At 34.7% G+C, this 22,776-nt stretch overlaps 2 long non-coding RNA genes across 32 annotated transcripts; one reads left to right on the top strand and one right to left on the bottom strand.

Annotated features, from left to right (window-relative positions):
- The first annotated feature begins 1,741 nt into the window (after positions 1-1,741).
- Positions 1,742-4,098, top strand: LOC113307559. 2 transcript variants are annotated; one of them, XR_003339172.1, is made up of 5 exons: positions 1,742-1,884; positions 2,086-2,185; positions 3,099-3,232; positions 3,426-3,595; positions 3,688-4,098. It is a non-coding gene; the product is annotated as an uncharacterized LOC113307559 (long non-coding RNA). The 2 variants fall into 2 exon arrangements; XR_003339171.1 differs by having other exon boundaries at positions 3,426-4,098.
- Positions 4,099-10,804: 6,706 nt separating this feature from the next.
- Positions 10,805-22,389, bottom strand: LOC113309156. Of its 30 annotated transcripts, XR_003340401.1 has the most exons (23): positions 22,203-22,384; positions 22,042-22,098; positions 21,247-21,376; positions 20,872-21,079; positions 19,996-20,132; positions 19,422-19,587; positions 18,443-18,626; positions 17,863-18,191; positions 16,702-16,788; positions 16,334-16,433; positions 15,821-16,197; positions 15,659-15,708; positions 14,403-15,521; positions 14,222-14,305; positions 14,053-14,116; positions 13,621-13,953; positions 13,481-13,542; positions 13,275-13,401; positions 12,442-12,550; positions 12,221-12,345; positions 12,052-12,133; positions 11,515-11,854; positions 10,805-11,435 (listed from the first exon to the last, which is right to left on the bottom strand). It is a non-coding gene; the product is annotated as an uncharacterized LOC113309156 (long non-coding RNA). The 30 variants fall into 30 exon arrangements; XR_003340406.1 differs by adding an exon at positions 11,934-11,978 and having other exon boundaries at positions 12,052-12,153; positions 12,293-12,345; positions 13,621-14,305; positions 22,203-22,389; XR_003340392.1 differs by adding an exon at positions 11,934-11,978 and having other exon boundaries at positions 13,621-14,305; positions 22,203-22,386.
- Between the last annotated feature and the right edge of the window lie 387 nt (positions 22,390-22,776).

Genomic DNA, 22,776 nt, shown 5'->3' on the forward strand with positions numbered 1-22,776 from the left:
ATAATTCTGATTAGTGATTAGTTTTAAGATTATTTAGTTATAATTTTGTGTAGATGAAAATTTTTGAGTAAGAAAAAAAAAGTTAGATTTTTTTGGAGAAGGAGAAGGGAAAATGAGAAAAAAACTTGTATTTGATTCAATGGATGAGGAAGGTACACTTCTATCTTATGTTTAATCTCACTTTTGTAGCTTAAAATCATAAAACGTTTGTTGTTTTTTCACTAAGGTTCGGCGAGTCTGGAATATGTTAGGATTAATATATCAGCCGAACCCACCTGGATATTGACAACTAATGAACAATTCGGCAAGCTGAAAGTGTTATTATTATGAGCCGAACCAACTAGTTCGGCTTGTTTAAAAATGTCATAATGAGCCGAACCTGATCCTGTGTGATATGGAAGAAAAATTATGTTAGGTTCGGCTTATATTGAGAAAATCGTAAGCGCCGAACCTTTTGGTAGTACATGGTTCGGCTATTTACATAAGTATTATATAAGCCAACCCTGATCATATATATTCCTGATAATTATTGGGGTAAGAATTTTGTATTGGTTAGGCACATAAGATGAATATCGCGATAGTCGAACCTCGTAAATGTGCTAGGTTCGACACATATTATGATTATCGAATACGCCGAACCCCTATGCATCTCTATTTGTGACTAGGTTCGGCTTGAAATTTTATGATATTTCATGCTGAACTGTTCATATACACTTACAGGAAGTTTTTGTGAAGAACAATTTTGCTAACAACGCAGCCGAACCCAACACTGTAACCATCATTTAATCGATGAAAAACAGCAAATAGGAGATTGGGTTTGTAAAACTTACTTTCTTATCCTCATTTCCGGAATTGGAGATGCAGTTGGTTCAATTTCTGGTTCAATTTCAGTTTCTACACCTTCATCTTCTATTGGTTCTTCTTCTTCAATTGATGGATTAGAAGACGATTTGGTTTGCCTAGTCCCAACATTTCTTGGTACGAGTCATTATGTAATTGAGTTTAATTGACGATCAAATTTTTACGAATCGACAATTAATCACGGTGATGCATTTTTTTTTCCCGAAAGGGGAAGAGTTCGGCTAGAGGAGGAAGAAGAAGAAATATTAAGGGAAACTGATTTTGATTTTCTAGAAAACTGATTTTAGATTTTTGTATTAAAGGCATATAGGTAATTGAACTATCCATAGGTTACCCCTTATAAGATCATCCAAGATGGGACTATTGCTTTGTATGCCTACAAAGATTTTGGTATGCCCAAAATCAGGGTTCTTAGAAAATGTACACCTGCGAAATCATGTCATGTTAAAGATGTGCTCCATCTAACCACTTTACCCTCCATGGCTCCATCTTATTAACAGAATTGGCGCCATCATTTCCCTCCAAAAAATTTATACACGGGACGGGAAGAACCTAATGAATTGGGGGTGCAACATGCCAACGTTATCCCATACGACCTTTGCTACGCATGATGCTATTTGATCTGCTAGTCCTTAACCGTGCGATGCTATATCAGATACCGATACGTGGCCGTTATCTATGGCAGTGAAATAGTCCCCAAATTAAGGTTTTTCCTGCCACAACGAAACCCTGTTACTTTCATTCTCTCTCAGTCAAAAGCCAAGCCAAAAGCCAAAAGCCCAAAAGCAAGGAAATTACTACTGTAACTGGAGTACTGGACTACCCACCTTCCTATTTACCTCAAAACTCTTTATTTTTTTCCTTCTTCAAAACCCCCCTAGTGCCTAGTGTGTCAAAGATGACTACTGCTACCATCAATTGGATCTTACAGAATTAGGGATTTCTGAATTTGGGGTTATGTTGAGCTTATGCTGTGTACTTGGCTGGTCATCAGTTCATACAAGAATTTCTCTAGATTAGAAGGTTAGAAACGAGATTCCTTTCTTTTTCTCTTAAGTTCTAAATTACCATCTCTTTATCACCTAATTTGGGGTTTTCCGAACGATTTGAGCCTTTGTATTGAAGCTGTACTTCTTTTGTCTAATTTGCTTGTTAGTGCATTGTACTGATTTTTAATTGACCTACATTTTAATTTTTCTATATGATTTTTTGTTATTGCTGCAGGTCAAGAACCCTAAACTTAAGTCGTCTTTGGGTATAATAATGTTCATATCTATGCGATGGATCCTGATAATCCCCATGTCAGTTGCATTTGCTGGACAAGGTATACTGAATTTATATAACATGATTGCATCATCTTTATCACTTATTGGCGTATAGTTTAAAAATTAAGCCTCCTGAGAATTTTGTATCCCCTTTTCTACTGCTTCCTGCTACTTCTTTTAATATATGGATGAATAGACAGTTATACAGGTTTCTATGCTTATTTTGTAGTTATAGTATTTCTTTTCATTACAGATTGGTATTGACTTGTTTCCTAGCGGTATGTATTTAGCTTTGCTCTGTGTTTTGGATCCTGGATTTTTGGTTTTAGATTTGTGGAATTTTTCTTTGTATGTTGGAAGTGAGATGGCAGAGAGTATAGCTTATGTTGGTCTTTTGGTTAATACGGTATATACCTTAGCTCCATTGTGTTAATTACATCATGCGGTACTGCAGTAAAATTGTTAGCTCCATTTGCCTACGTTAGTAACTGACTTTAGGGATCACATGTATAGTCTTTGTCTTGCTGGTTTGATTTTTGGCTCTTTGAGAATTTGGTGGTTTTATATTATAGATTATCTCCCTATCGTGGTTTGCTTCATGAGTACGAGTTAGGAATTTATGGGAGTCGAAATTTGAGAGATGAAGTTATATTGTGTCTGCTTTTCTTGGTTACATTCTGGTTGACTAGGATTCTGCTACTAGGTATACCCCATTCCAGAGAAAGGATTGTTTGTAACTATTTTTTGTAAAAGCTCTCTTGGGTGCAACACCATAATAGTTTAAGTCTGTAGTAGTTTTTGGATGTGTAAATTCAACTGTTAAGTCCCCAGATCTTGTGACTTCGATGACTAAGCACATGTTATAGATTTCTCTTAGATTTGACTTGATATAAGTTTTGGTTTTAACTTTAAAGTTTTGATCTTGATTTTTTTTCTTTGTGAAAGTATTTAAGTTAACCAACTTTGAATCAGGTATAAACTTGGAAGGACTTCATTGTTGCAGCAGAGGAAGATGGCGATGCAAAACCACGCAACACTTATGAAAGGAAAAATATGATAGCGGCACCGCAACAAACCAAAACTCCAAACGGAACAAGGCCCTGCGAGTATCCTTCTTACCTCGATCCTAATGTGGTTTAAGTTGTATTGTTGTATCATTGTGATTATCCAAGTCTATTTTTCCAACTCAATTGATCCACCTGTTGCGGCTATAAGATTAATCCGTTGATACTAATTCTGTGCTTTGTAAATTTGTATTTATCCATGCTTTTCTGAATTGGGATATTTGTTTTATGTTAGTGCTGGAAACCTTCAGACTCAGTCTACCTTCGAGTAAAATAAGCAGTCCAACGGTGGAACAAGTTGCATGGAAACTAACCAGCCTTACGTTCACGGGCTCAAGTGATTGGCAAGAGCTGTAAATTCCTTGCAGGGTTTATACGGGTCATGCGTACACCTGAGGTTGCAGAGTAAGATTCCTAAGATGATGAAGCTCATGCAAGTGCAACCACCATGCCGAATATGAAATACTTTAAAATGACTTACATAGTTCTCTGTACAGGTGAGATCATCTCAAACTGTAAGGATTTATAATGCATAATTCGGGAGGTCGTTGAAATGTAAGCTTGATGGGAACGACCAGAAGGAGAAACACCCCTGGTTGGAAATAGTTGGACCATTTGTAGACAAAGGCAGTTGCTGGGATATGGATGATTGTTCGCATTATTCTGACTCAGGATTTTTTCGCTGGTGGAATTGCAGATTACGACAACTTAGGTTCATACGGTTGGGATCATGAACAAAGACTCGAAGAACTTGAGATTATTACTACTACTGCTTCTACTACTAGTCTACTTAGTACATTACTAGTAATTCTAAGTTCGCAACAACTTCTTAATTGCTTGGAACTTTTTATATTGCTCAAAAGGATGTATTTGTTTCAGTAAAAACTAATCTATATGTGTGTCCTCTATCTTCTCTATCTTTATATGTTATTGATACTTGCTCTATTCTTTCGACAGTAGCATCAACACATACAAGGATGTTTATACCGGACGACCATTGGCGTATTCTACCAATGAACTTTTCCCTATGTATTAGCAAATTTTTAGCCAGACTGAGTTTAATGATGACTATCAAGCTATATGCGAGTGTTTCTTTGTCTCGGTCACAAAATGAGTATAAAGAATTGGGCCGAGTTGTGTCATCCAATATCTTTACTAGAAACACTAGCAAGTGAGAAAAATCGCTATCATAGAGCGACTCAGGCAAATCGGATATTCGGCCAGCTCACGGATAACGTTGACGTGGTGGGTCCCACACATGGCCTCCTCCTTTATTACCCATTTTTTTTTGGGATAATTTGCGTTACCTCCCCTGGCGAAGATCATAATTTGAGTTACCTCCCTTACAGAACAAATATTAGTAAACCTCCTCTCGTCACTTTTTCCATCCAAACCCGGTTAGCTGAGTCAGCTGCTTCGTACAGGTGGACAAAAACAAACACGTGGTACTCAGCTTCCGAAAATACCCTCATCTTCAATAACACCATTTTTCAGGTCATTATTCTTCTTCCCTGTAACAATTCTAACATACATCGAAGGTTTATCCAGTCCATCACAACAACAATACATCAGATAACAACAACTCAGCCAAATTGAATAACAACAACAACAGAGAATAACAAATCAGCCCATAAGGGAGATTTAGACAGAGTTTCCTCTATTTCAGGCCATTTCCAGGCCAAATTCAGGCTTATTTTCAACTCCATACGTACACAAATCCTCCATCCTAACATACATCTATTAATCTTCTGTATTCAACTTGTTGTAGACTCAATTCAGTGACCTTAATCTCCACCAGAAACCCATCTTGCCTGAATTTCATCATCAAGCTCAAATTTGCAACCACCATCAGCTCCACTACAAGCCCTAATTGATTTCTATGCATTCAATTTCTTCTCGATTCAGACTCGAACCCATCAATTCTTCACGGTTGAACTCAAATACACCTCATACCATGAAAATCATCAGCAACAATATCTTCAATTGCAGTTCCAGATCGAAACCCTAATTTGATTTACCTATTCAATCACCACCATTACAACTCAGAAAACTTGATTCAAAGTGAACCCATGTCTTGATTCACTCTCTGCAGCGTCTCTATGTCAATTTCATATTTGAATCTGTCAATTGCCTTTGATTATCACCAACACAATAACCATTCTTCAATTCCTTCCATATGCACTCTTACTGAAACCTACATCAAACCCAATCTTCTAATCCACTGTATTTCCTCTCATCAGTACCAGATTCATCATCGAACTTCAACAGAAAGAACGAGATATGTTTCTTTCTTCGTCTGTTCAGGTAACGCAGATCATTTTTAGGGAAAAGAGAAAACATGTGTTATAATGAAATTTGGATTTTGATTTCTTCCTCTAATTGTTCAGATTCATCATCGCCCATCGATGGCTGCTACTGATGGTTAGGTTGATGGTTTGGGGAAGAAAACGATACAATACTATTTTTTTTTCTGTTCACAAAGAAAGAGGACGGAGATATAGAAGACGAGGGTATTTTTAGTAGATAAAGGCCACGTGTTTGTTTTTGTCCACCTGTACGAAGCAGCTGACTCAGCTAACCGGGTTTGGATGGAAAAAGTGACGAGAGGAGGTTTTACTAATATTTGTTCTGTAGGGGAGGTAACTCAAATTATGATCTTCGCCAGGGGAGGTAACGCAAATTACCCCCATTTTTTTCCTAGCTTAATTGGGGGCCATGCACTAGAGGACAAAAAAGGTCACCAGAACCTAATTTGGGTCACCCCTTATAAAAATATTTTTTAAATGGCTAAAATGCCCCTAAATGATTAGTGTTAAAATTTAATTAATTAGTGATAATCTTACTTAATTAGAGTTTAATTATTTTTTTTCCAGATTTTTTGTCTGCAATTTTTAGTCTAACTTTTTTTTTGCCCAGATAATATGAAAATCGTCAAGGTATTAAAATTTTTCATTGACGACCCTCAACAGTCGTTAATGTTTAGACTGTTTAAGTGACGACTCTAAACTGTCGAAGATTCATTAATGGCAGAAATGTACGACAATTTTGGGTCGTCATAAAAATGATCAATTCCCTGACGACCCTTTGGAAGGGTCGTTACTATTTTGGTTACGCATTTGACGACTTAAACAGTCGTTAATGTTTTTGAAATGTCGTTATAGACTGTCGTTAATCTCTAAAAAGAGTCGTTAGTGTATCACAGTTTAGAGTCGTTATTGTTTTGATCATGATGTATATGACGACCCTAAACTGTCGTTAATGTCGGTGAAGGGTCGTTAATGAGGGTCGTTACTTGAAAAAAAAATATTAATCAAGGATAAAATAGTATATTCATCTTCCGATTTTTACACCCCTGAAATTTTTTTGGGGGAAAACAAAATTCCATGGCCCCCAATTAGAAGTTATGTCCCCCAATAAAACTAGGATTTTTTTCTCCTCCAACTTCTTTCTCTCTTCAAAAAAAAAAACCTAGTCTGTCACTGCATTTCTTTCTTAAAACTATTTCTCCTCAGATCTATATCTCTCCCATTTCCAGAAACCAGAAACCCAATATCTTTCTCCTCCATTTCTTTCTCCCCATTTCTACAAAAATAACCATGGAAAACATGTTCGATGCCTTGAAACTCAGATCACCACTACTTACCAGAGATTAAACCCACAGCCCCAGGATAACCATGAACTTCATAATGTAGTAGCTGATATCGTCGAACCACATAACCTAGCACAACCAGAAACTGCGCTTCAAAAAGTTCAGAAAATGATTCGAAATTTTGTAACCCATGTCTTATAGGCTACATGATGGCTTCTTCCATCTTATTCAGTGTGGCGGGTGTGTACTCACTTTTTTAATATCTTAATCGAGGTGTTCTTCCAGCTGCGGTTCTTCTTGCAGTGCTTTTTTCAGTATTAGTAACTCGTTTGAGGCTGTACCATGGAAGTAAACATATGGGTGCAGCGGTTAGTAAGAGAAACATAACAACTAGGGTTTTACTGAGGATATTCATAGTTATGTTGGTTTATCACGTTATATCCGAATTTGTGAAAAAGGAATCTGGAAAGTCCTCTGGTTTCACTCGATTTGTTTCATAACTTGTTATGTGTTTAGCAGGTATTTATGGTTTCTTCCTCAGTGATATCGCTCTAGGTATGTATGGTGGATTAGAGACATCTCTCCCTGAGACTGCCATAGTACTGTTTATAGGGTTTTCCATGACTTTACACGAAAACAAAACCAGCAATCAGAAAGGTGCATTTTCCGTAATAATCATAACAGTCATCATGGCTTGATTTATCTATGTAAGTTTTCAATTATTTCTTATGTTTTAAGAAGTTCTCTATATGATTTTGTTTTTTTGTTTTTATACTAGGTATCACCGGGGCCTTATGGCCCCGGCTCAACCTCTCATGACTGCTTTAAGTGTACATATTGTATTTTTTTTCTCGTAAGAATACATTAAAAAGACTACAATTTAGTCAATTATATAACATATAACTTATATCATTCCAGGGTACCCATAATTCTATATCATCATTTCAAGTACTTGACGTAACCAAAAGATTAATCTTTCAGACTATCATCATACAATTTTTTTTTTTTGCCGAAATTATATTCCAGAAAAAATCAAATAATGCTTAATGACTGGTCCCATCTGAAAGAGAACACAATGTATATACAGAGGTCATACTTTAAACAAAAGATGGTGAAATTTCATAGAAAAACAAACCTTATTAACCATGGCAACAACAATGTACATGCATTTACACTTGACAGTGACTTCAATTCCAATAATTTTCCGCTTTATTGTAACTCTTGCAAGTGCTTTGATGATGTCGAAGTGATGCAACTTCATCTTTCACTGATTTATTCTTTGTAAAGAACAAATAATATAAATATATTATTTTTTTGAACTATTAAGTATGTATCCATATATATATATATTATAGTAAAATTAATCATTTCATATATATATTATTCTTTGTAAAGAACAAATAATATAAATACATCATTTTTTTGAACTATTAAGTATGTATCCATATATATATATATTATAGTAAAATTAATCACTTCATATATATATATATAAACTCATTTGACTCGCCTAAACTACACGTATTGAAGAAAAAAAAGGCGAACATCCTGAACTTTATGAAGGGTACATGACAAATGAGCATAACAGACTTACCAACCTTTTATATTACGCTCAACCAAAATAAGAAAGCAGTAATATATGTTAATTAAAAGTATATATGAAAATAACCATAAAGTTTAACGTAATTAAAACATAGCATGAGACTTTTCAATTGCGCGCTACTTCGCATATTCTTTTTTTTTTTTTTCATTTTTATACCCTATAAGACCTTCTTTGCATATTTTCATTCTTTCTCGATCCCAAATCTTATCCATGTTTACATTGTATTTTTGCTATAGATGTTTTTTGAACGTAAATATCCTCATTTTTTTTCGTTCGTTTTTGTAATAATATTTCCCAAATTCTTCTATTTGCGCTTCAGATCCATGATTTGGGAAAAGACTCCTATTATCATGCTCTCTATATATTTATTCTGTTACTTTTTTTTCCTAAGAATGCAATCAGTTCTACAACTATTTCTTTTAGTATTTCTTCTTCTTCTTCAAATAATATATCCTAGGAATTGTCTATTTTTTTAATGCTGCAAATATGTTTCTATAAAAAAATTTTCCTCTAACCCCTCATTAGACTGAATCTTCTCTAAAAGTTTTCTTCAATAAATAAGCTTCAAGTATTTTCCTCTCACGCGATAATAAATGAGTTGTAGTATTTTTTTCCTGCATTGTTGATTTCGTTAGTGTTATCCAATTCTAAAAATTGTCTAAACGTGATGTCAATCCGATCTTTGTCTATTTTTTTTAATATTGTTTAAACTTTGTCAAATCGTGTTTTTGTCTTCTCTTCTCGTTGTACAAATATATCATCCTATTGTAATGTTCTTTAATCCTATCTATTTTAGATTCATAAAACTCAATCAGATAATACTTTAAGAACTTGGTCTCATACTCATACCGTTATCCATGTATATATTGTTCCAATTCATATTTGTCAGTGAAATCCATCGTTTTCTATTAAGGAAATAAGGTGTCGTGTAGGGTTTCTTTTGTTGTGTCATACCTAACATTGGTTCTTTGATAACCATATGTTCATCTATTGAACTATTTTGATAGGAAGTTTGAACTATCTTCTTGTGGAGAAATATCTTTATCTTTATATTGTTCTCCAAAACCAAATCTTTTATTATTCTCAAACATCAGTTGTTATAATACGAAAACTTTATTATATTTCGGGTTTACGTAGCAGTAAACCTTATTATTTTTTTGGTTTATATAGCCTATTCTTGATGCCGGCTTGTGATTCGTGTACTTCAATATATACTGAATTCTAACTAATTTTGGAAATCGTCTAGTTTTAGAAAATATTGTAGATGGTTTGGTATGTTTTTGTATATTTTTAGGTATTTTGGAATTAGTGTGTCCGGTTGGTTGTAAACCTCAATATTTTAGCAACCAACTCAACAAACCCGTCATTATATATGTGTTATGCACGTGTACTATTATGAACGTTGGTTTTTCACCTTAGTAAGCCAGTTTTGCTGTTGGAAGTACTAACCTTGTAACTTGATTTTCATCATTGAAATTTAACAAATTTCACAAAGTCACACGGTAAACAGTTGCTCGATAAATCCTTAAAAAATTATTCGTCGAAACCCAGACACTGTGTTTGGCTTGGGATAAAAAAACAAACTATAGATTGATCTAGTTCTGTTGGCTGCGAATTAGCTCCTTACCTTTAGTCTGTAATTTTTGTGCCCTGAAAGTGTCGCCCTCAACTTAAAAAAAGAAAGAATATTATAGATATGTAATAGGTACTGGCAATGCAACCATCTATTCTGTGTTCCACTGTTGATTCTCCACATGTTCCACTGTTGATTCTCCACATGTTCATGCTTGAATTTAGTTAATGCAACCAATTATCCTCTATTGCATTGTTAAATATCCAAGCATCTAGAGAAGATATACCTGGTTATTGTGAACATTGTTTTTCCACCTTAGTAAGTATGATATGTTGTTAGAAGTACTGACCCTGTAATTTGATAAACAGTTACTCAGAGATGAATACCTTGCTACATCCCAAGTTCTCTACACTTGGAGATATTAACTTGACTACTGTAACTTATATTAAATGAGATAAGTGTTAGTTGTAGCTATTAGTTGGAGCTTGAATTAACTGCGACTGGTGGTCTAAGCTGCTGGGATCAAACCTGAACCCATTTAATTGTTAAAACTCTACCATCTTATATTAAATGAGATAAGTGTTAGTTGTAGCTATTAGTTGGAGCTTGAATTAACTGCGACTGGTGGTCTAAGCTGCTGGGATCAAACCTGAACCCATTTAATTGTTAAAACTCTACCATAGTATTGTCAAAGATGTCGTGAAACTCTGGACACTATGGTAAATAGTAAAATATTGTCCTAAGCTAAATTTTCACCATCCGAAAAACCAAAAAAGGTTGCTACTTGATTTTCTATAAGCTTCATCACTATAAATACTGCACTTCAGGTTCCCATGGAAGAACAATCCATAAAAGAGATAAACAAAAATTTATAATCAAATGAGTATGCCAAATAAAGTCATAGGATAACAACCTTAAACATTCTAACTTTAAACAAATAAATCTAAAAAAAAATGTAAACGAACCTTATTGTAGAAGTTATTATTGAAAAGAAATAACTATAGGTAAACCAATTCATTATTTCTTCCAATTAGTTTTCAAAAAATCATTGGCCGCCTACTCTTTATCATCCGAGTCTACTTTCTTTCTCAGTCTACGCTGCTGGTGTGTTTGGATGCTTTGCTACCTTTTTCGTTAATTAATGCACGTTTCCTCCCCCTTAGATGTCTCCTTGTCCTATATTTGGTAATATGTGTAACATTTCTTTCGCATCCTGAACTCTGTAGAGAAAGAGAGTTTTACATGTAAACAATAATTCATATTTGAAAAAAAACACAACATGTTTTAGTACCCATCGCTTGCAAAGCTACTTGGTATTCTGTATCAACATCTGAGTCCACGAATCCTTATGGATTGAATATATCTGGATCATAAAATTGTCAGGTTTGTTTATACTGTACTCCTGGATTACCAAATTGAAAATAAAGGTGTGGTCCTTGATTCAGTTGAATCACTTGTGTGCCTTTTCTCGCCTGTTAATCTGCAGTTGGAAATAAATAAATGGTGAGAATGCGTTCACAGTACATCTCTCTATAATCAAGTTAATTATCCATACTAACATGTTCTTTGGCGGTGCATTTCATCAACTTTGATGCTGTCTTTTCCATCACTGTGAACGCTGACATATCTCTGTCACCCTTTATTGCCAAATTCAATTTATACACGTGTATATTCTAAGCCGTTAATAAGTCTTGATGTATTGTCCATCCATTTATTTAGAAATATTATTCATTCTTATCATGGTATATCATATTCAAATTTGTTTTTGCACTTGATACACCAAGGTTCCTCGTCTTCGTCGTACTCAAACTTTTTATTACATCTGATGCATGCCATGTAGTACCATAATTTGTTCTCAACCAAGCCCAGTACCGTCGCCTCGCTGGTGAATATTTTACCCTACCATTTAATCGTAGCAGCACACATTTAGTTATGTTTTATTTTAGTAGGTAAAAAATTCAACCAAATACACGCTTACTATATTTTCAGTGTTTTGTATCATGGCAGTTGCTTCATATTTGGTCTGCATAAATTCATTTTGTAGTCTTAGTAAGTAATAAAAGTCATATAGTCTTAATTTTATTCTCTGCACTTACTTTTTGTTGAATTCATCGACTTCTGGTAAATCCAGATTGATCAACACTCCAGAGGAAGTGTTAATAGCTAATGTAAGTACACCTGTTGCAAGGTATAATTATCTGTCAGGTGAAAAAGCAAAAGATAATGTCAGTACATGGCGTAGTATATTAGTAACGAACCACTAACCTCGGTATTCGCTTACAAATGTTTCAGTAATAATAACAATTATCGGAGTATTCATGTGTTCCTCTACAACACCTCTTTTACTGATTTTCACCATTCCCTTCATAGAGTGACTCCCATATCAACCCCTTGTTTTAACAATAATATAAGAGTCATCGTCAGTTGAGTTAGAGTCCCAGTTCATAATTTAGAAATAATATACACTTTTAGTCAAAGTTACTTACTTTGTACCTTCAATGACTATTTGTTTCTTCTGAAATTCGCCAGACCCTTTTTGACCATCGATTGCAACCATAGTAATAACTGAAAGTGATTTCAATCTTCTAATAGCATCTGCAAGTAACAATATTATTAATTATATGTATCTTATATATGTTGCATGGAAAACACAAAGGTAGTTCGGTTCTTATTTAGGTAGATTATGGTGTTGTTCACTTTTTTCGATGCACTTTTGAAACCTATAAAATTATATATATATATGTTCGGGAATGCCTGATTCACCAATGTCTATAGCCTTCTAGAGCTTGTACATGCCCATCACTATCCTTTAAATAAAAAATTATACTTGAGAGCCTTTTAGAGCTTGCATATTGATGGAAATAACATGAATTCAAGTCATCTAATTTGATAATTGTTTGATGCGACCTCTATCTTGGCTCTCTTTCCTTTAAAAACATTAAGTTTCTATTTTTCCGCTAGAATAGTTGCTACAGATTAAAAAGAAGGATTGTAATGAAACTCTAAACATTAATCTCATTTCATGTGAAAGATATAAGAAGAATGTTGGAGCTGAAACAAACTGAATCTAAATATAAAAAATAAAATTGCCACACTAATTTTGTACGATGTAGAAATTAGGCCAAGGCTAAGTCTTTAAGAGATTTTGGCATCTTAACATCTCTTATATAATGATGAGATAACACTATCTGATTCTATCGCTAGCCTCTGTAACTTACAGACTCTGGACCTCTCTCAGTGCACTGAGTTTCAGGCGTTCCCTAGAGGTATTTTAGAGTGCTAATTAAAGTTCAATTTGTGCAAAATTTATAGGCATTACCTAGATATATTGGAGAACCGAAACTTCTGTGGTTCCTCAACCTGAAAGGCGTAAGTATCCAAATTTTACCCAAGTCTTGCCTTCACAAATTCCAACAGGGCTTGGGCAGTTCCCATTTCTTGAGACCCTGAAAATATGTAATCTCTAATTCTATCAAGTAACTGGGTAATGAGTTATATGTAGGAATAAGCTGAAGGTTTACATACACTCAATCCTGCAGCTTTAGAGTCGAGTGCTGCTCTAATTGATTCTGTAATTGTGCCCTGTCCTGCAATAAAGAAAAACTTATCAATCATAACAGTGATGAGTAAACATCAAACAACAAAAAATCAAATTTAAAACATACCCACACTCTCTAATGGGTTAAGGACCTGATTACACTCGCTGAATTCAGTGAGCAATTTGATTTTGAACTTGCGATATACTTTTAGCTCTTAACTGTTAAGCGGAAAAATATTTTCCCCATTGCATCTCTCTCATTGATACCACTCACGCATGTTTGGCGTGTCAAGATTTACTATCACTTCTGCATCCTTGCCCTACCATGAAACTTAAGACAATATAATGGTTGGCATTGCTTAGGTCTCCCTGAATTTTCTCAGTTTCAGCAGACAAAAATAAGCAGGTAACCTCTTTATAGCCAATCTAGCTTCTCCCTCAATGTTGTGAGGATCTCCAACTACATATATACAAAATACCCAGATAATAAACTGAATAGTGTGTATCTCTCAACCAAAGCAGAAAATAACACTTCAATTATTCGGACTGGTGATTGGACCTGACGTGAATCGAATACGTAACCTTCTGACAGGAGTCAGATGCGCTACCATTGCGCCACATATCTGTGGTTTAAAGACTTGTCTTAGTATGGGACAAAAGCAGTATCTATCTCTGGTGCTTGTCTTTTCAATAGAAACAACAGTAGCAGCGAGAATGAGAAAATATACTAAGTGCAGTAGCAGTTATACTGCAGCTGTATTGTTGTATTCATTCATAAGATTATGGCCATGATTCTTTCCGCCATATGTAATCTGCAGCCAATAGATAAATACATAATCGACAATCTGTATGAATAAGAAAATCTACAAACAAACCATATAACCATAAAAAAAAACTAAAAGAGATTACCTTAAACCAATTTACTTCTCATACGTAATGGGCAATACTAATATATCCATGCATGCTCTATTATCCCAGCACAAAGAAAAGCAAAAGATAGATTAAAGTTGTCAAATAGCTACATATCGAAATTTATTTACCAATGGTTCCATCATTCCATGTCATAATGACGATAATCAATATATCAAGTGAAACACTATTACTAATTGACCGAGTTCATTATACTACGTTTATTTCGCGAATAGTAGACCCTGCGTGGTGAGCTTTTTGTATGTTGGCAGTCAAAAAAATGAGCTCAACACCCTTGACAATGTTCATCAAACAGTATATATCAGGTATTCGCAGTTGAATGACGGTATATTCGTATCACAACATGTTTCCCTGACAATGGACAACTGGAATTCCATTGAGTTGTGTAAAAACTATCCAGAATTAGTATAACTGTAATCTGCATGATTATTTGAGAATCACACATAAGGAACATATAGATGAGCAAAATTCCACCGAGCATACTGCAAAGCTTACATCCAACATAATAAATACCAAACATGACTAACGTTCAATGTCATCCCCTGATATTGAAGACAAAATCAATGTTCAATGTTCAAGTTAGTAGGAATGGAGGAATCGATGCTACTGAGTAACCAAAAAAACCATTGACAATGGTTTTAATTAAATCCCAGAGAAATAATACAACACAAAAAAAAATCTATAGAAGCACTCTAGGTAAAATTGTAGACTGCTATAATTCCAAGTAAAGATAGATCATGACCACTTTTTTTATTAGATTATATTTTCAGGAGACACCTCATGGAGCAGGTAAGCCATGTTTTCTAAGCCATGACCCTGGTAGTATTCATAATGTCATCCCCTGATATTGCCTAGTCTCAAAACTACTTGTTAACATACTTAAGTACATAATGATTTTTTAAAGTAGAAAAGTGATTCATTGTGGAGTACAAAAGAAAATATATTACCTTTCTCACAGAAATTAATATGTAGTCGCATGAAAAAATCTGAATCAGTTAACATCGAAGGTAGTGGATTAGGATTTAATGAGCCACAATGGTTCGATTATTAACCTCTTCCAAAGCACGGAATGGATATTGCCACAAAAGCTCAAGAAATCTGGACATGCGAACAAATATTCATTAGCACCAAATATGACAATACCACAATTTCAGTCCTATAATACAAAATCATCCATATTACTACCCCATCCTACTGATTCCCCGTCAAAAACATTAAACTTTAATTACACTTACTTTTGTCGGGTTCTGAGTGTTGTTCCTTCTGTATTGGCCTCTCCCAGTCCCTGGACAAAAAGAAAAACATTTTAATAGTACCAACTTACTCAAAGTTTTAATATGAAGTGAAGTACCAAACTACCCAAGTAAACGACCTAAAACAGTTTATAAACCACAAACCTAGTCTGTATAGCGTAAACGACGAACTAAATTGAGCTTACAAAATCAACGGTGCTGGAACTTCGATAGAAAATTGATAAGTGACAAATTCTTCGTTTACTTACAAACGACAGAACCTCGACTAATATGAACTTGTAAAGAGGACATGCTCTTATCCTCTGAAGGATCTCAGCTTCACCCATACAATGGCATAGTACGGTGGTGAAAAGTCTTTAGCATGGGAAAAACGTCCATACTGTGATCACTACGAATTATAGTCTACTCAATTACAGTCTGCATTCATTTCTGCTATAGTGACTCGATATCTCTCAAAAAAGGCTCCACTCAACACGTTGTACTCAACATCGGATACTCCTCTGATTCCAAGATATCAGTTTCTGCAGATGGATACAATTTATTATCAGTTTAGATGTGTGCATTATGTATTCTAACTTATTCAGTTATTATATGTTGAATTTTAAGATGTTTAGGTACTCTGCATTATATTACTCTAGCTCTGGGAAATTGAAATACCTGGTAGCATTCCTCTGTGATTATACGTTATTGAGATAAGATAAGTTGAACTTTTGAGCGCTACACTTCATTTGCTCTGCCATTTCTGATTCAGTGTTTCCTACATAGGTATGATGAAATTCTTGAAACAGAGGTTCCATATTCCACATACTTTTTTGGGGAAAAATTAAGTGCACTATTGAGCGAAGAAAAAAAGTTGTGATTAAGTCACTACAGTTCTAGTGTCAAATGTAAAATCTTTAGGTTCCTCACGTTGCCATCCCATAGAAGAAGATATAGGCTGGTTATCTCATTGGTGATGATTGTGTTTTATATTTGAAGGAAACAAATAAACCCAGTTAAGAAGTGTATAATGTGTATTCGGTTACCCTTTCAGCATTTTATCAAACTGGAACTCGTAGTCAAGACTTCATCGTGTCCCCATCAGTGAATCCAACATAAACTAAACGAACAATCTGCACAAAGACACAAAAGAAAATGAAAGTAAACTAAGTATGATTTGTTATTTAGTAAATAACATTAGCAAAGCAAGCACATAAAAGAAACGGAATCAGAAATTTAATATTACAATTGAGCATCAGCATCATGACATCCGATCTCCTACTACATATCTAAATAATCCAATTCTTCATTTGTTTTCCCTAAGACAATACATTTATTAATTATCAAGCTAAGGGTGTGCACCAAATACCTAAATCCTAAGCCAACAAAGACTTGTACTCATCCTTGATTATGGAAAATGGTAGTGATCCTTCCATTGTATTCCTGTATCCATGACCACCTTGTTACAATCATATTATCCAATTAAATCCCAACTAATTTAAGAAAATACCATAATGCTGATGTTTTATTCGATATTTTCTAGGTTTTTCTAAGATTATGCTCTTAGCTTCAGTTTCTCATTATAGTGCAGATTACGCTTACAGATTAGATTGCAAATAATCTCAAGTAGATTGCAAATAATCTCAAGTAACAGATGATATTCAAGTAATTAATCTGCAAACAATGAATCAAGTAAATACTAAGGTTGAGTATGCAAACGAAATTGGATGTTATTGATGTGAGACATGATTAAAGGAAAGCTTCGAGATCTGGGTAGTAAAAGGGTATTAATTTCCATTGACGTATCAGGGTCATATGGAAGTTATGCGATACTTTCAGACAGATCAAGTAAACTATACATGGATTAACAGATTAGAAGTTTAGAAATTCTAGTGGTTCCTGGGAATGCATCAGAACTCGCACATAAGAAAGTAGTATTAGATGGAAATAAATGGCTAGAAACTTATCATCTCTTGTAACAGAAGAAGCTTTTCGTCAAATTCTTATTTAGGTGTATTTTCTTGTGCAAAATTTAGAAAGGTGTGAAATTTCAAGGCAATTTTGATATATGCTAGTCTAAACTCTCAACCAAAACCAATACTAAAAGAGTTTTTGAGTACATAAAATTAATGGATTTAATGGCTATGGCATTCATTCAAACACCTTGTCAGTTCATAATAAAATTAACAAAAAAAATTTAGACTTACCCATTTGTGTCTTCACCAATATGCTCTAGTAACAATCCTCGCTTCAAGAACCCGAAAAGTATACCGAGCAAAATCAAGCTGTCATGGTGCTGCTACAACCATTACTTAATAACCCTTTTTCCAATCAAGTCTCTAAGCATCACATCTCGTAATATCTGGACGTACCTACCAATTGATGCCGGAGTAAAACATCAACATGTAAATTTTGCGGATTTGGTTTCGTGATGGGCTGTTTTTCCTTCTCCTTTTCTCTACGCTTCCGCCGTGCCATCGACCCTCTACTGCTAACGTTGAGATAGGCATCTTTTGGTGGCATATTTGCTGCAGAACTGTGTGATAATTTGGATGGAGAGTTTTATTTTTGTTTATTTATGTGTGATCGGGAGCTAATATATATATGGTAAAACTCTTGCGGGAGCCGATATATATATATGGTAAAACTCTGAGCTAATATATATATGATAAAACTCTGAGCTGATATATATATGGTAAAACTCTTGCATTCAATAAGTGAGGCTCTGATTTCGTGAAAATGCAAAAGGATAATGATAATAAACTTTTCAAATTCTTAGATACTCACATAAACATAAAGGTGTTCAGTGGATGAGTGGAAGATCAAAAGACTTGAATTATGCGGCAAACTTTCTCAATCTGCTTCTTTTACAACCATACCTGCAGCAGCCATATTCTTCATTGCCATGCCTAATTGGACTGCATGCATTGGAGACCATGCAAATACTCAGCCCCAATACAATTTGACGATCCTGCCATCATATTTATATCATTTAGATACAAATTCAAAAATTCGAGCAATTCAGAGGCATACATAATTTAATAAGTCTTCAGTTGCTTAGAAATTGAAAAACATAACCGCAATGGCTAGAAAAATAGCACCACTATCATTAACAGTGAAAATAAGAATACCGCTAGGTGTATGAAAAAACATAATAGCCCCCCTTAAATAGAAAAAAAACATTAATTCGTCGGTAGCGGACATGATGTCCAAGTGCACGGAACTATTTAAACGTGACATGGCTCTGACATGACGTTTGTCATAGAGATGGTAGAAACTTTGAAGTGATCTTCATGTTAGTATGCAATTTAGAAGAAAATTACATCATACAGCAGGAAATCATCTTGGTTGAAGAATTCACTAACTTACAGAAAATCACTCTTAATAATCATTTTCTACGCGTACGCTCTCTATTCTTTGGGCGAAGTGTAGCTTAATTACTAGTATTTATCCAAGTGACTGTATCAGTATGTCTTGTTGTGCTATTTATTTTGTAAGTGATGTCTCACGTGTAGTTCCTCTTTCTTTTTAGTATATTTAACTTTTCCAGAGTGAATGTAAGTTATACGTGTGATAGGGGTAATCAAATATATTTGATGACTCTGCATTCTTGATGCGCGACGAAATAGTAATCATGTTTTTATAGAGTTCTCTAAAATATCAAGTTGAGAATGTCCAAGAGGATGACTCTAACTGTATTACTCAAACAAAAATCAGTATAGTATCTTGTTTCATGAAAAACACAGTAGTCATTGAGCGTCCTTACCGACTACAATCGTCCACCAAATTAGGAACTCTTGATTATCGACTCCCAGTAGGTCTCCTCCAACAGAAACCTCTAAAACTTTTTTTTTCCAAAGATCTCTTAGTTGAAGAGGTTAAAATACCACAAAAAGTCATTGCATCCACTTTCATGACAATTTGTTGGGAGCCTGAAGAAGAATGGATAAGAAAAGTTATATATGCATAAAGTAATGAAAGTACAATACATAAAATGATATTTGCATACACCATCGATCACTCCAAAGTGCGTTACAGAGAAGCTGTACATAATTTGAGATGTTTTCCATTTAAAAAGTAAGATGTAAAGAGAAGAGAGCATATGGGCTCATAGGTTTGGGGTGACGAATCCCAATTTCCTTCGGAAATAATGATAAGTGAAAATTGTCCATCCAAAAATCCTCATTCTGGTGTTATTTGTTTCGAAGAGAGGTCCATCGTATTGAACCACTAACGCAAAGTGTTAACAGTGTGGTTTTCCTGAATGATGAACATGGAAGATACACCATAGCAGAAAATAAAGAAGGAGAGAGCGAGACATAAGTAACCGACAATCATACCTCTGCTGCAGTGATAGGGAAAGGTTCTATAAACAGTCTTCAAGTATTGGCGGCAGGGTTGATGTGGATAAAGCAGTGGTGTTTTTCTCCAAATGATGTTGGATTTGGTTCACTTCTGGGACACAACTTTGTATTTCCTAAAAAAGAAAAAAAAAGTGAGATTACAAATCGTCAAAATGAAAATTAGCAAAATTCAAACACTGATTACATAAGATCGAGGCAATTATATGTGCATTTGGTCATTAAAGCGGCAAACTATCCCAGATCGATGGTAATCAAAATTGAAAATATAGATTAACTAAACAATAAGTTGTCCAATGCACATCTAAAAACAATAAGGAGATCACTCATGTCGCTTTCACATTCAAGATTTTTCAACTAACTTATTTTTTACATGAATACAAAAACATGATATGTAAGTCAGCATCACATGTGACCAAAAGAGAGTACACTAACCATTACAGAAATCACATGTGACCAAAAGAGAGAACACTAACCATTACACAAAAGCTGGACAATAACGAAAAGATGCCACAAAAAAAAAGGTTTTATATCCCATCTGATCTGATTTGAATCACCACTTGGAACATAAAAACAGGAGCAAGACCGATTAAGTAAAGTTGTAACTTAACATTCTTTCAGATGGAAACCATAACTTTGAGACCCCACCAAATTACTTTCCAAAACCAAAATAGTTTTGCTCATTACGCTCAACAAAGTCGGTGCGCAAATGGCAGTTCATTTTGCCGCTTAATATCATAGTTTCGCGTAGTTCACTAAAATAAATTGATGTGCAAATTATGGAACGATAAGCATAATAGATCTCAAACATTAATGTGATAAAGCAACGGTTTGAATAGGTTAACGAAAGAGTACCTTGAGAACCTTAATCAGTACCTTTGGTGGTTATTAACACCAGAAACCCACCACACCACCAAATAAATTCGTAAACATCGTAAGTCATATGTCAAAAAAATAATGGGCACGGAGTAACATGGAGGATGCAAATAAGTCTTTGAGGCAGAAGTTCATCCATAGGTAGTTGCGCCCTTCTCTGTCCACCCCGGTTACCATCATACATTGCCTGCAAAGATCACTGAGATTGATTAGATTGCTCAATTTCTAGTGAGGAAAACATGGGATTTACATAATTTTTTGTCATATCTGCACCAATATTTTTAAAAAGATTTACATAGATTTCTCACGTAAGAGAGCAATTGTAATAACATACTATAGCATAAAGACACTTACCATAGACACAGGGGAGACAAAAAGATAGCTGGGAAGCTACCATCTGTAATGTTCTTAAAGCCATTTTCCCTTCTAATTGACTTGCTGATTGCCATTTTCGACTGTTAAAGCCAATATCCTGCAAATTCCACTGCAGATTCTATATTAATTGGAAATCAATATGAACAGTAAAAAGAGATAATCAAATTATTAGAAACGCAAGGTAGTTATCTCCTAATCAGACTTTACTCCAAAATATATACAGACAAACTAAAACCTAGAAAAAATAGGTTACAAATAAAGAATTGTCATGTTTAATTCCCCTTAACAAAGTAATGGTAGACATCAATGGTGTTTTTTTGCAAGTACTTCATAAGAACCAAAAACTAAAATGCTTAGCTATTTAAGAACTTGTCATATGTAGTCATGCTTGTTGAACACCTACATGACATTGAATACAACACCTTATAAATCTAATGTGAACTAGGTGTTCTTAATAGCATTTGGTTAATTGTTGACAATTCTGCCACAAAATTTCACCTAAAAGAAAAAACTAAAATGAGAAGCTCACAATCGACAATGCCCCCTCGACAGTTTAAGCTAAAATGTCATTAACTAAACTACTAACGTATGATCGATGACTCAAAATCCTGCTTCACATGAAAAAACTCTAGCTCATCTTCTGCAGCTTGTTGTTTTTTCTGCCATATGCAAGTAATTTCTACCTACAGCAAACCTTTCGGTTTCCGCTCTACGTTTGAAGATATAATCTCAAACCTAAAAAAGAAGAAAAAGAAAAAAAAATCGAAATCTTACAACGAATTGAAGCTCGAAATCTGGTCGACCAATTTCCGAAAATTCCTGCTGATAAATCTAAACAAACCTATTTTTCAAAATTACGCAATAATGTAAAACAAAATTGATTTTAATTGACGATGAAAATTAGGGTTTTCAAAAAGGGATAATGGGGAACATACCTCTAAATCTTTGTTGATTATTTGTTTAATGGATGAAATTGTTTCTTCTGACAGTGGAATCGTGATCGAGCCAATCTTCTTTCTATGCCGAATCGTGAAAGAAATTTAGGGGAGCAAGAAATCCGCGATCGATAAACACAGAATAAAGTTTTCTTTCTTTGGACCATAACAAATCCTTTACTTTCCACCCACACGCCCCATCTTAACATTACCGCGAGTCTCTCCCAGCCGTCCAAGTCATAGCTCGATCAATCCCGACCGCCGTATCAGGGTCCCGTCAAATCCTGTCCGTCTAATGATCCTCAAATCTCAGAGTCAATTACCACCTTTTTTTTTTTTATTACAGAGATTTAGTAGTTTATTGATTTAATTTGGTTTTTGCATTACAGGCTTATCAAACACTTCAGAGTTCCATCATCCCCACGACTACTGAGCTGAATCAAAGGCTTATTGATCTTGAAGGTCAGAACTTGAACCAGAGGGTTACTAATATTGAACAAGGTCATCATGGAGCTAATTAGGGTTGATTCATGGAAGAAAAATGGTGTGTTGTTAAGAAGCTAATTAGGGTTTA

Source organism: Papaver somniferum, chromosome 9, assembly GCF_003573695.1.
Source record: "Papaver somniferum cultivar HN1 chromosome 9, ASM357369v1, whole genome shotgun sequence".
Taxonomy (NCBI): domain Eukaryota; kingdom Viridiplantae; phylum Streptophyta; class Magnoliopsida; order Ranunculales; family Papaveraceae; genus Papaver; species Papaver somniferum.